Source organism: Sminthopsis crassicaudata, chromosome 5 (genome assembly GCF_048593235.1).
Source record: "Sminthopsis crassicaudata isolate SCR6 chromosome 5, ASM4859323v1, whole genome shotgun sequence".
Classification (NCBI taxonomy): domain Eukaryota; kingdom Metazoa; phylum Chordata; class Mammalia; order Dasyuromorphia; family Dasyuridae; genus Sminthopsis; species Sminthopsis crassicaudata.
This window is the reverse complement of record NC_133621.1, coordinates 42,522,187-42,535,781: the sequence shown is the minus strand read 5'-3', so window position 1 is coordinate 42,535,781 and position 13,595 is coordinate 42,522,187. Positions and strand designations below refer to the sequence as shown.

The 13,595-nt window shown below is 37.5% G+C and overlaps 1 protein-coding gene across 1 annotated transcript in view; it reads right to left on the bottom strand.

Moving 5' to 3' along the window:
• Positions 1-12,320, bottom strand: part of TRAK1 (trafficking kinesin protein 1) — a 166,563-nt gene extending 154,243 nt beyond the window's left edge. The window contains 1 exon segment of the mRNA XM_074272180.1: positions 12,210-12,320. The gene's annotated coding sequence lies outside the window, so the exon portion shown is untranslated.
• Between the last annotated feature and the right edge of the window lie 1,275 nt (positions 12,321-13,595).

Genomic DNA, 13,595 nt, shown 5'->3' with positions numbered 1-13,595 from the left:
TGTCACATGATGATGTCACCCAGTGAAGACTTTTGATTGGGTGCAGAGAATCTGCTTAGGTTTACAAGGGCAAAGCCCCAGTCCAGAAGGAAGAATAGATAAATCTGGGGCAGGTGACAGAGACCTCAGGGTGAAAGGGACTACAGCACTGCTAGCTGAGGTGATGATTTCTCCAGAGGAGGAAGAAAAGAGGAAGATGAAAGGCAGAGGGAGTGTGGACTTTTGCTGTGACATTCTAAACTCTGGCAACCCTTCCTGACCCACTGTTGGGAACAGAAACAGCAAATGGGCCACCGTAACCGAATCAGAGTTTGTGAAAATGTGAGAAGAGTGGGAATACAGGATAGGACTCAGTTGTGAAGGATTTTAAATGCAAATTGGATATTTCACAATTGCTCCTGCAGGTAAAAGGGAGCCAGTAGAGTTCACTGAATAGGGGAATAATGGGTCAGCCCCTCATTTTGAAAAAATTCCTTTGGGCGCAGCTAGATAGCACAGTGGATAGAGCACCAGCTCTGGAGTCAAGAGGACCCAAGTTCAAATCCAACTTCTAATACTTAACTAGGTGTATGATTCTGGGAAAGTCACTTAACCCCATTACCTCCAAATGAGCAAACAAAAACAAGAATTGTTTTTCTGTTGGCAACTGATTATATATTGAAACAGGGAGGCATAAAGTAAGAAGAAAAGAAGGTGATTGAAGTAGTCCAGCCATGAGGCAATAAGAATGAAGGAAAAGGTTATGAACAAGATTCTAAAAGTCTTCATATATGAAAACTTGACTTTCTACTTCATATGTGATGTAGATGAGAGAAGTTATCTGGGGGGGAAAAATGACAAGACCTGCCCAAGTCTGTATATATGAGGTGAGCACTAGTACAGAGTCAACAGTAACACCTAAGTTAGAGCTTGAGAAACTACCTTTCATAGCAAGAGGAAAAATGAAAGCTGGGAAAAGGCAAGTTTGGTGGAGAATGATAAGTTCTATTTTAGACATGTTGAATTTGAGATGTCTATGAGATGCGCTCAGGGAGAGTTATTAGAACTGGATAGATAGATCTGAGATTCATCTTTACAGAGATGGTACTTGAATCACTGAGAGCTGATGAGAGCACCAATAGTACAAAGCCAGACTTCTTCGCCTTTTCTTCAGAAGTCTAGTGAAGATTAGGGATCTCATCTCAAAACAGTGCTTTTAAGTACATAAAATAAAATATACAGGATTATAAAGGAAGCCAATTATTTTGAAATAGTTGTCAAAATGGGATAGTGGATAGAATGGAGAGCCTGAAATCAAGAACTCATCTTCCTGAGTTCAAGTGTGACACTTTCTAGCTCTGTGACCCTGGGCCAGTCATTTCACCCTATTTACCTCAGTTTCCTCATCTGGAAAATGAGCTGAAGAAGGAAATGGCAAACCACTCCAGTTTTTTTTGCCAAGAAAACCCCAAATGGGGTCATGAAGAATTGGATGTGACTGAAATGACTGAACAAGAAGTTATCAAAATTATAACCAAGTTTACAGATCCAGGTTAAGAACATTTACTATAGAGAGAAAAGAAAAGAGGGCTCAGCACAGACCTTGAAAAGTAAACTTGACCCAGATAGATGAAGACCCTACAAAGGATATTGAGAAGGAATGGTCCCAGGTAGGAGAAGAACTAAGAAAGAACAGTTTTATAAAAGCTGAGAAAGAAAATAAATCCAGGAGAGATTGACAGTGTCCAAGGCTGTAGAGATTGAAGATGAGGGTTAAAAAAAGACCATTCTGTATTCTGATGGAAGTGGATATCTTCAACAAAGAGAAGATCTAATTCAGATCCAATTGATCAATGTGGACAGAATCAGCTACACCCAGAGAAGGAACACTGGGAAATGAGTGTAAACTGTTTGCATTTTTGTCTTTCTTCCCAGGTTATTTTTACCTTCTGAATCCAATTCTTTCTGTGCAATAAGAAATTTGTTTCTGCACACATATATTGTATCTAGGATATACTATAACATATTTAACAGGTATGGGACTGCCTGCCATCTATGGGAGGGGGTGGAGGGAAGGAGGGGAAAATTCAGAATAGAAGGGAGTGCAAAGGATAATGTAAAAAATTACCCATGCATATGTACTGTCAAAAAAATGTTAATCATAAAATTAATTTTAAAAAAATTTAAAAGGCCATCCTATTTGGCAGTTAAGAAAGGATTCAGCTTTGGTTTGTGTTTCTCATTTCCCTTCAGACTTTTTACATAAGAGAGTATGAAGATCTTCATCCTTCCTTTCTAAGAATTATCATGAATTATTTATAAGTAAATCAATCAAGAAAAAGTCACTGCAAAGTGTTACATAAGAGTGACTGAAGAAACCGTGTCACCCAAACACACAAAGTTTGTATTGATTTTTTAAAAAAACTCTAATCATTTGAGCAGATGTGTTTGGGGAGGCAGAGAAATGGGGTGACAGAGAAATGGGGTGGACTCTAGAATCCTCAACCTGCCCAACGATTCATTGTTTAAGTTATACCCAATGCAATAGTTTTCATCCACAGTGAAAATCTTTGATAATTTAGCTTTTTAAAAACAATCATGGGGGCAGCTAGATGGCACAGTAGAAAGAACACTGGCCCTGAAATCAGGAGGACCTGAGTTCAAAATTGGGCCTCAGACACTTAACACTTCCTAGCTTTGTGACTCTGGGCAAGTCACTTAACTCCAATCGCCTCAGTAAAGGGAAAAAAAAAGCAATTGCCAATTTAAAGCTGACACAGGAGATGTAAGATCAACTCTGTACCCTCATTTTTATAGATAAGAAAATTAAAACCGTTAAAATGCCTTTCCTAGATCATATACCCAACATTTAAACCCAATTTCTTTGACGTCAAATCCAGCCCCATATTAAAAACCATACTATGTTACTAGAACTGTTGCTCAAATGGTTTTTGTTATTAATTCATAAGTCATAGGAAAATGCCTTGTAAGTAGATCTTATAGGAGCAACATGATGGCTGTGGATTGCAGATAAATCACAGGTATTGTCAATAAAGAGAATCTACTTCCAGGATCTTGGATTGCACTCAATCAACCCAAATGCTCTCTATGCATTAGTCTATTAAGTTATGGCAGAAAAATAATAGTTGGCAGCTGGCCTTCCAGTGATTCAATTCAATGAATATATAATAAAATGTTTTAATTTAATTTCATAAAACCCAGCCACTAGGCTAGGTGCTGGGAATACTAAAATAAAAATGCAACAGCCCCTTTCTTCAAAGAGGTTGCATTCTACTGGGAAGTATACAAACATGTATGAAAATAAGTCAATACTACTATTATGGAAATGCAAAACAAGTGCATAATCTACATCAGATCAAATTGCTTGCCTTCTCAGTGTAGAGAGATGGGACAAGAGAGGAAGGGAGAGAATTTGGAGTTCAGAATCTTTTAAAATTAATGTTAAAAATTGTTTTTAACATGTAACTGAGGAAAAAATTAAATACAAAATAAAATGAAAATAAGTAAATACAATGTAACTCAAGGAGGGTGAAGAAACTTTCATAGGAAAGAATACCAAGCCTGATCCTTGAAGGAAGCTAAAGATTCTCCAAGGTAAAAGGAATAAAGAAGGATATTCCAGGTAAGTTAAGGGCAGAGATATAGCTAGGTCAAGTCTCAGACAAAAGATCTGCTTGTAGTCTATTTCAGGGATTAAACTGCCCATACAGCCCCACTTAGGGGAAGACCTGCCAGTGCTCGTGTTTTTGTCTTGGAAAACCCAAGGTCATCTCCACCATCGCCACAATGCATTCTCAGAGGAATTTTATTAGAAGACAGTGTTAGAAACTTCTAAAATTAAAACAGAGACTGTGGTCTAATTCTTTTTTTTTTTTTTTTAAGAAATAGGCACAAAGACAGCAATTTAAAAGCCTGTGAAAGTCCCAATATAACCAGCAGCAATCCAGCTACTATATCATAAATCTAATTTAAAGTAGGGAACTTTCACATCCAACAATTTTGCTTATTGTCCTAGAATTTAAGGGAAATAGCTGGGATGGGCCAGGACTGGCTATTAAAACAGTATTTAGGCAAACACAAACTAATGCTTTCTTCTCTCTATTTCTCTATAGCAGTCACCCAACTTCACTGGGCATTGCTGCTCTCAGAATGGGAAGAAGTTTGTGAAAAGTCCAATATGGTACTTTGTAAAGAATGGTCCAAAAAAGTGTGTTGGAGTCTCAGTTTTGACACTTATTACTGTATGTGATTTTGAAAAGATCACAACCTCTCTGGGCGTCAGTTGATTTTTATTTTTATTTAGTTATTTATTTTTACAAAAATTTTATGCATAGGTAATTTTTCAGCATTGATAATTGTGAAACCTTTTGTTTCAATTTTTCCCCTCCTTCCCCCCGATCCCAGATGGCAAGTTGACCAATACATGTTAAATATGTTAAAATATAAGTTAAATATAATATATGTATACATGTCCAAACAGTTATTTTGCTGTACAAAAAGAATCGAACTTTGAAACCGTCAGTTTATTTTTAAAGGAGGAAAGAAGGGATGATATGAATCATCACTGAAGATCTTTTCAGTTCTAAATCTAAGATCTTATGAATCAATTGAAAAAAAAAATCAAGAAAATGGCACCAAAAGAAAGATCGTATCTTTTGACTAAGTGACTGCTTTGCTGGGATGATTTTCAACGTGGAACTAAAGCTAGGATTTCCTGAGTATGAGGTAAGAACCTCAGAGTACGAGATTTCCTCTAGATGCCCATCAAGAACCTGCTCTACAACTTCTGGCTCAAAGAACAATAGCAAGAGAAAAACTGTACTTGGATTGTGGCCTAAAAATAAAAGAAAAAAAGAATCGAGCTGCATAAACTTGTTCATATTTCATTTATCTGTAACTGCAGAAAACTGGAAAAATGGTATCCCAACAACTAGTGAATAGATGAATGAGTTATGGCACACTAATGCAATGGAATATAATGACATCATAAAAGATGGGAAATATGAAACCTATGAAGAAGCCAGAAAGAGCCAAAGGAGATGATGAAATTAAGAGCAAGAAAGCCACAATTATATATATATTTCTTGACTATAAAAAAGTGCAAGGAAATCAAAAGTCAAAATTTTGTTACTCCAAAAACACTTGGAAAGGGCAATAGCTTTTGTTACCTGCTATTCTTTGTTTAGCCCACTCTGCTTTGTCCAAAGTTATATGAACAATTTTATCTCTTACAGCATTCATGTATTCAAATACTTATATTTGTTAGTGAGTATATAATAAAAAAGAAAACCCCAAATGGGGTCACAAACGGAGTCACACAGGACTGGAAAACCACTAAACAATACCAATATCCATGAAAAAGCTTCAATAATAACAAAAAGCTAGAATTTACATACCTATTTGAGGTTTACAATGCTTTGTGTAAATATCACCTAATTTAATTGTGGCAATAACTCTGGGAATTAAGTCCTACTATAATCTCCATTTTGCAGTTAAGGAAACTGAGGTAAAATGAGATTAAGTGGCTTGCCCAAGGTCAAACAGCTAGAGTGGGAGAGTGCATTTGAACTCAGTCCTTCCTGACTACTGGCCAGGCACACACACCCACTGCCTCTAGATGGAGAAGACATTGTGTGCTATCGAAGGAAAAGCTGATAGGAAGACTCCAACCCCTTCCTTTTATGATAAGAAAAAGGAGGCCGGAAAGAGGTTAATTCTGTTTGAATCATTTTGGGAAAAGGAGCATTCCTTTTCTATTTGAAGCATACAAAGCTATTAAGGAGAGGTATGTGGATATGTCAAATGCCTGTAATCTTCATTCTAGAGCTTTATTAGAGGCACAGAAAGAACCCCGGGTTCTAAAGGACAATCCTGGGGGAAACTGGAAGTTTCTATTAAACTTGAAAGACTTTGATGACAGTCCTGACAACAGCCAGTGTCTGCTAAAGGCTAATCTAGCTGGCCACAGAGAGCCTCATCACCCATCAGCTGACCACTTCACTATGAATTCTTAGGCCATGGTAACAACGTAAACATACACAAAGAACCAGACACATCGTTAAAGACCATATTTGTATATACTCACAAAGCTCAATAATAATCCTCCCCAGGATCATAGATAAAAGAATTCTCTCATTCTCCAGGCTCGGACATTCCCTGAACAGCCTTCTGATGCCGAGATCCTAGTCTGGACCACCATTTCTTGAGACTAGAGTAACCTCTCTTCACTTCTGGCTATTCCAGTGGTCTTACAGTGACCTCCTTACCATCCCCACTCCCACCACTTCCAGCTCTCTTCTCTATATTGTCTTTCCTCATTAGAGCATCATCTCCCAGAAATTAAGGACTCTCATTTGCTTTTATTGCATCGTGTGATTTAGTCAATAACTTCAATTGTGTCCAACTCTTTGTGATGCCATTTAGGGTTTTCTTGGCAGAGATAATAGAGTGGTTGGTCGTTTCCTTCTTCAGCTAATTTGACAGATGGGGAAACTGAGGCAAACAGGTTAAGTGATTTGCTTAGGCTCACTCAGCTAGTAAGTATCTGAGGTCACATTTGAACTTGGGTCTTCTTCAATTGCAATCCAGTGTTCTAATCACTGGCCCGCCTAGCTATCCCGTTGTATCCCACACTAAATCCCACTACCCCACACTTAACAAATACCTTATCTATCTCTCTAGAGCTAGAAAGAGCTCACCTTTATTTTATAAATGAGGAAACTTAAGTAATTTGCCCAAATTCATTCAGCGCCAGAGTGTGGATCTGAACTCAAGACTACTAAGTTCAGATGTAGTCTACTACTAGTCTACAACAAAGCGAGCAGGGACTCCCCTTTACTGTCTTGGTTTCCCAGCATTCTTCAAGACTGGGTTCACTTCTACTATCTATAAAAGGCTCTTCCAAATTCCCACCATTAGCTCCTTCCCTCTAAGATCACCTCTCCTTTATACTATGATTTTTATATATAATTATAAATATATGTAAAATATATAATATAATATGTATAAAATACATGACTATATATGCATGTTTACAGATACTCATATATACATACACATACTTACATTTATACACACACTATTTGTGTCTATATATATATAAACACACATAATATAGTGATGCATTTATAAAACAGATAATATAAAGTGATCTCTGAGATCGCCTCCATTTATACTATTTATATCAATGTATATATGGTATATATGTATATAGATACTATATATGTATAGAGACAAATATTATACATAGACTATAGATATAATATAGCTAAAGATATAGAGATTTGACTTGCCTCTAAGATCACACCTATTTACTCTCTATATATACAGAATATACATATGTGTGTGTTCCTAGTAAGTAGTTGTTTGATTATTATCTCCCCCATTAGATTATAGACTTCTCTAGGGGCAGGGGCTGTATCTGCCCTACCTTACTTATATCTTGCCTCTTCCCCAGCACATCCCTAGCTCTTGGTACACTGCCTGTGCTTAACTTCTTACTGACTCATTATTTTATTATATATTCCTTTCCCCTAAAAAATGGTAACTCAATAAAGGATGTCACCCAAACAGGTCAGAGACTGCTAAAGACGACCTATCGTAACTCAGGGAAGCGAAAAGCCACCCAAGACAGCCTTCCACAGTGGATGTGATGGGTTTCAATTTCCATTTTCAGTCCTGTGGAAAGGACTGTTTTACTAACTGCTTAATGACTGATATGAAGAGGCAGCATAGGCCTAAATGATAGAGAATCCACCTGTGTGTGATGTGTAGAATCCAACATAAATCTGTTCATTATGAATTAAGTACCCACCATGTACCATGCATTAGGCTAAGCATTTTATTTTTTACAAATGTTACCTCATCTGATCCTCACAACACTGAGAAGCAGGTGCTATCATTATACCCATTGTACAGCTGAGGAAACTGAGAGGTAGAAGTTGTGACCCGCAGAAAGTCACACAGCTAGTAAGTATCTAAAGAAACCAACGCAATCAAAAAAAAAATGTAAATAAAAAGAACAACAAAATGAAAACTTGTTGAATTGTAACAACCAATTCCTCCCCCCACTTCCCCAAAAAATGAGGAACTCCACCACCCCTATTTTACTAGGAGAGTTAGGGAACTAAGTATGGTTGTTAATTTTACTATTTGGTCTTCCTTTGTTACAAGGCAAGGCTCAGAGGGGCCAGGGTATATCAGGAAATGACTGCAATGTCAAAACAAAAGGCATTTATAAAGCTTTTATAAAAAGAAATTCAAGGTCTCAGGCATGAACAATGGGGGGAGGAGGGCAGGTTTAGTGGCGGTAGTCTATCTTCAGTTAGATCGCTATTTTAGTAAGCAGCTGCATGCTAACAGTGATAATGGATTTTAATCTTGCCATCTGCTTTAACAAGAAGAGGAAGTCTCCTTTAAACATGTATTGACCCAACTTTAATTAATTTAGAAGTCTTTTTACATAGGATCACAGCTGTAGAGATATAAGGGACCTTTTAGGTTTTCTAGACCCATCCTTTCATTTTGCAGGTAAGGAAACTAGGATCTACGCAAGCAAAAAAGATTTGCCCCAGATTATACACAGTGATAAAGCCAGGATTTACACCCAAGTCCTCTCACTTCACTATCTCGTGCCTTCTCTCCAATATATAAAATCTTTTTTTTTTTTTCTTTTTTTGGAGGTAAGAAAGAAGGCAGAGCTGGCACGGTGGATAGAGCACCAGGCTTAGAGTTTGAACTTGAACTCTTCTTGAGATCAGATCTGTCTTCAGATTCAATGTGTGACCCTAGGCAAGTTGTTCAACCCCATTTGTCTCAGTTTCCTCATTGGGAAAATGAGCTGGAATGGTTAACATGACTGTACATGTATAACCTATATCAGATTGCTTATTGTCTTGGAGAGGGAGAAGAGAGAAAAATTTGGAGTTCGAAAATCTTATAAAGAACAATGTCAAAAACTATATTTACGTGTAATTGGAAAAAAAAGATAAAATATTATTAAATTAAGAAAATGACTTAAAGACCATTTATCTCTGGCAAGAAAATCCCAGAGGGTTATAAAGAATCAGGACTGAAGACAACTGAATGACAATAATTTAATTTATATTTTAAATAGTTGCCTGAGATATTGAAAGGTTAAGTGATTTGAATAGAATCACACACTCAGAACATGTTAAAGATAAGTCTTGAATCAAAGGGAAGTTCTGTCCAATGCACCATACTGCCTCTCTATATCATACCAAAGGGTTAGATCATGGCACAACAACCACGTTTCAATTGCAACTCTGAATGAACTTGAGAAAAACTCCTCTTTTCTTATAAGACCACGATTCTGCTACCAGTCATTCAAATACAGGACTCCTGAACCTCTAAGCTACAATGATATCACAGCTGTGTGTTTTTGAAAACAGAGTCTGCATCCATGGAAACCAAACAGATGCCATCACATTCTGACTTCACTGTAGGAACAAGGAGGGGGAAAGAGTCTCAGCTGGGAAGAGGAAACCTCTTTATGGAACTGTATGTGTCAGTGCAGGATGAGAGCGGGGGGATGGCCTGCGATCTGCAGCCAACAATGGGGATATCCACATCGATGGAAATTGAATAGAGTGGAAACTGAACAGATGACCCATGGAGAACACCAGCATGTAAGGACATAAATCAAAGGAATCATGCCTAAATTCTAATTCACTGGAAATGGTACCTACACTTAAACCAGTCACTTTAAAATAAACTGCAATCCTCTGTTTTCATGTGCAGAAATTGCTGTCAGAACTCAGTTTTAAAAATTAATGCCAAAACAAAATTTTAAAATGCCCATACACACAAAAGAGCCTAATTTTCTGAGGCATTAAAAAAAAAAAAGCTTCAGATAACTCACCACAGGGCAATTTCGTAAACTAGAAAAAACACCCATTGAAGTGGACATTTTACAAATCTGGGCTTCAGTTTCTTGCATTCATAAAATAAACAACATGAATTTTAAGCTCCATTGTGGTTCTTTGATTTTATACTCCCCTTTAAAGATTCCTTAAGCATTCACAGAACTTAATCCAACAATTAAAGAAAGAATTTATTAGGCACCTATCAGGTGCAAACACAGAGATTAAAAAACTAAAATTATCTATAACCTCAAGGAATTTACATTCTAGTGTATACAGGGGGAAGGAAAATACCAAATGCATAATATAACCAAATCTGAAAACTGATCAGCCAGTCAGAGAGATGTCCTAGTTAACAGAGGGATGGTTTATGGTGCTTGACACTAAAACACTCCTAACTGGCAGAATAAAATTAACTCCATCCTCTAAGTATATTGAATATGACCACCATGTTGCTGGAGAAAGTAGTCTATGATAGGTGCCTTCCTTCTTTCGCACTTTCTTTTTAACTTCTTACAATGCCTTTTCCAACCTCATCATTTCGTTAAAACTCTTCTCTCCAAAATTAATAATGATCTTTTAGTTGCCAGACCCATTGGCCTTTTCTCAAGCTTCATTCTTCTTGATCATTCTGCAGTCTTTGGCACTGCTCATCATCTTTTTGATATTATCATCTCCCTCGGATTTGGGGACATCACTCTTGTTTTTCTCTGACCAATGCTCCTTAGTCTCTTTCAATGGATTACTCATTCAAATCACCCACTGACTGATTGTTAGGCACTATACTAGGACCAGTTAGTGATTGGACTGGAAATCAAATCTGGACTCAGAGACTGAGCAGCAAGTCACCTAACTACTTTCTGTCTCAGTTTCCTGTAAAATGGGAAAAATGGGAAATATTTTTATAAGGCATTTAACAGTGTCTAGAGCAGGCACTTAATGAAAACTTGCTCCTTTCCCTTCCCATAAGGGAAATACAAAACTGAGAGAAGAGGTGGTCCCTGTCTTCATGGCATGAGAGAGCTAACTCACATATAAGGAGAGAATGTAAAACAAGTTGAACTACACTAGAGAGAGTTATGTGAAAGAAGAGGAGGACAGGGAAAGTTGTAAAACAGAAAAATCCAAGAAAGTTTCATGGAAGAGGTGGTATCTGAGCTGGACTTTCTAGGATTCAACAATCAAAGAAAGGGGCGGGAAGACATTCTAGCCAAAATAAACATGGAAAGATGGGAAAGTACAGGTCAATCCATCGATCGATATTTATTAAGCACCCACTATGTGGCAAGCACTGTGCTAATGATGAGGTCCTACATGGTGTGTTGAATAGAAAGAAACTAAAAAAAAATTATCCCTGAGGCAAGGAGGGATCAATTTAGCTCCCTCGCCCCACACAATGAGGAGGTTGTCCAGTTTGAAATCCAAGTCATGTCAAATAACCGAGACCCACCCTCTGTAGAGATTTCCAGCAGTCTCACCTTGCCATGTCCTATCAGAAATCCCATTCATGTCCCGGAGGTTAAATTTTTACTTTAAAAATCTACTTATGGGCCATCCCATTCTTTGGGTCAATTCACTACAGCACTCTGCCTCGTGATGTCTTTCCCCTCACCCTTCCCCCATAGCAGAATATGTCTCTCTTAACTCCACCATGCTTCCCAACACCACTTCTTGTTATATGTCCTTTAGGGTGCTAAGTCCTTTTCAGGATTTAACGTGTCAATTAAGGGCATGCCCTCACCTCATGGGATACTCCTTTTCTCATGGGTAAATTGTGAGTTCCACTGAGGAACTTTTCTTTCACATGCTCTCCCACTCTATTTCCTATTTACCATTCCCTAGTGTCTATGTAACCCTTCATTTTGTTTATAAACTATTCCCCTAAATACATCTACTTTTTTGTCTAAGGGAATGGCCATTGTGAATTCTTCACACGAGCGAACCCCAATTTTTGGTGCCTGCCATCATCACCCACATTTTGGTGCTGAATCCACATACATCATTTTGCTTCTGAAACCCTCATCACTGAGGCAAAAGTTAGGCTCAATCCTCAAGGAGAAGGTCCAGAGAACACCAAAATAAGTCCAGTTCATTTGCAATTAAATCTTAGTTTAAAGAACTCACAATACAGAAACATACTGGACTGATGAATCATTCCACTCCCAAATTCAAATAACACAAACCACTTAGACAAGAATTCTAAAAAAAGGGGAGGATTCCTCCCCTGAACCATCCTCTTCACAACTTCTCCCACCATTTCATAAGTCAAGACACACTGATTCCTGGTCTCTTTGCTATTTTTACTAGCAAATAACAAAAACTACTCACGCTTCTGGATGGCTTGTTAGTGTAGTAAGTGGAAGATCCAAAGTCAAGGCCTCCGATAATTTCTCTAGTTCCCTCTTTCCTTTTAGTTTTCCAGGGTCTAGACTGAAGGAGCTGAAAGATAGGGAAAAATAAGAGTTAGAACATCTTGGAAGGTGGGAGTCAGAAGAGATCTTAGAGAGCATCCAATAAAGCCCCTTGATTTTACAGACCCAGAAACTGAGAAGCAGAATGGATGGGATTTGTCCGAGGTCCCACAGAGGTTAGGATAAAAGAGATCTACTCTGCTGGCTCAGCAGGCAGATTTCCTATTCTGAAGACAACTCCAAAAAAGCCTGTAAGTATTTTCAGCCTGATGAGATCATTTCAGGAAAAAAGTCTTAGAAAAAGCCTGCCAATTAAGAGGTTTGATAAATTTGGTCTGGTTGGAAAATTGATTGTATTTTTTTATTCTTTGATTTTCTAAAGCATGAACAAAATTTAGTGGGTATGTACATGGTTTCCTTTGCTTTTTTTTTAAATTTCAGATCCAAATTACCTATGCCACCTTGACATCCATCAATCCATCCATCCCTCAAGAGAGTATCTATGGATATGTTAAACCCTATCTTAGTCAATCAATTCAATTAAACTAATAATTATTAAGCAACTGCTATATATTTCATAATCTAGAAGTGAGCTGATGGGGAGAGATCATGATGCTACCTTTGCAACCATATTCTTAAGTCACTCTACAAATGAATTCTCCGTGTAGTTTAGAATCACAGAATCCAAGAACTTATATCAAACTAGACAAAGAGCTAGACCTGAAATCAAGACCTGACTTTAAATCCAGCCTTGGACACTTAGTTTCTGTGTCAACTGCAAGACATTTAATCTAGATACGCCTCGGTTTCCTCATTCGTAAAATGGGGATAAAAATAGTACCTAAATCTCAGGGTTGTTGTGAGGATTAAATGAGATAATATTTGCAATTTTGAAAACGGTTCACATTTGGATAAACATTAGGTTTGCAAAAACTTTCTTCACAAAATTAAGTGGCAGAAGTATTATAATTCCCATTTTCTAGGTGAGTAAAATTAAGGTCCCTGAAAGATTTACCCAAAATTACACAGCTTAATTAGTGCATCCCCAGTGCCTGAGACAAAGGCTTGCAAACAGCAGGTGCTTAGTAAATATTCATTAAATTAAATGGGATCCAATGAAAGAACACTGGGAAATAAGTGTGGACCACAACATAGCATTTGTACTCTGTTGTTGTTTGCTTGCATTTTTGTTTGTCTTCCTGGGTTATTTTTACCTTTCTAAATCCAATTTTTATTGTACAACAAGAGAACTGTGTGTAGATAGATAGATAGATAGATAGATAGATAGATAGATAGATATAGA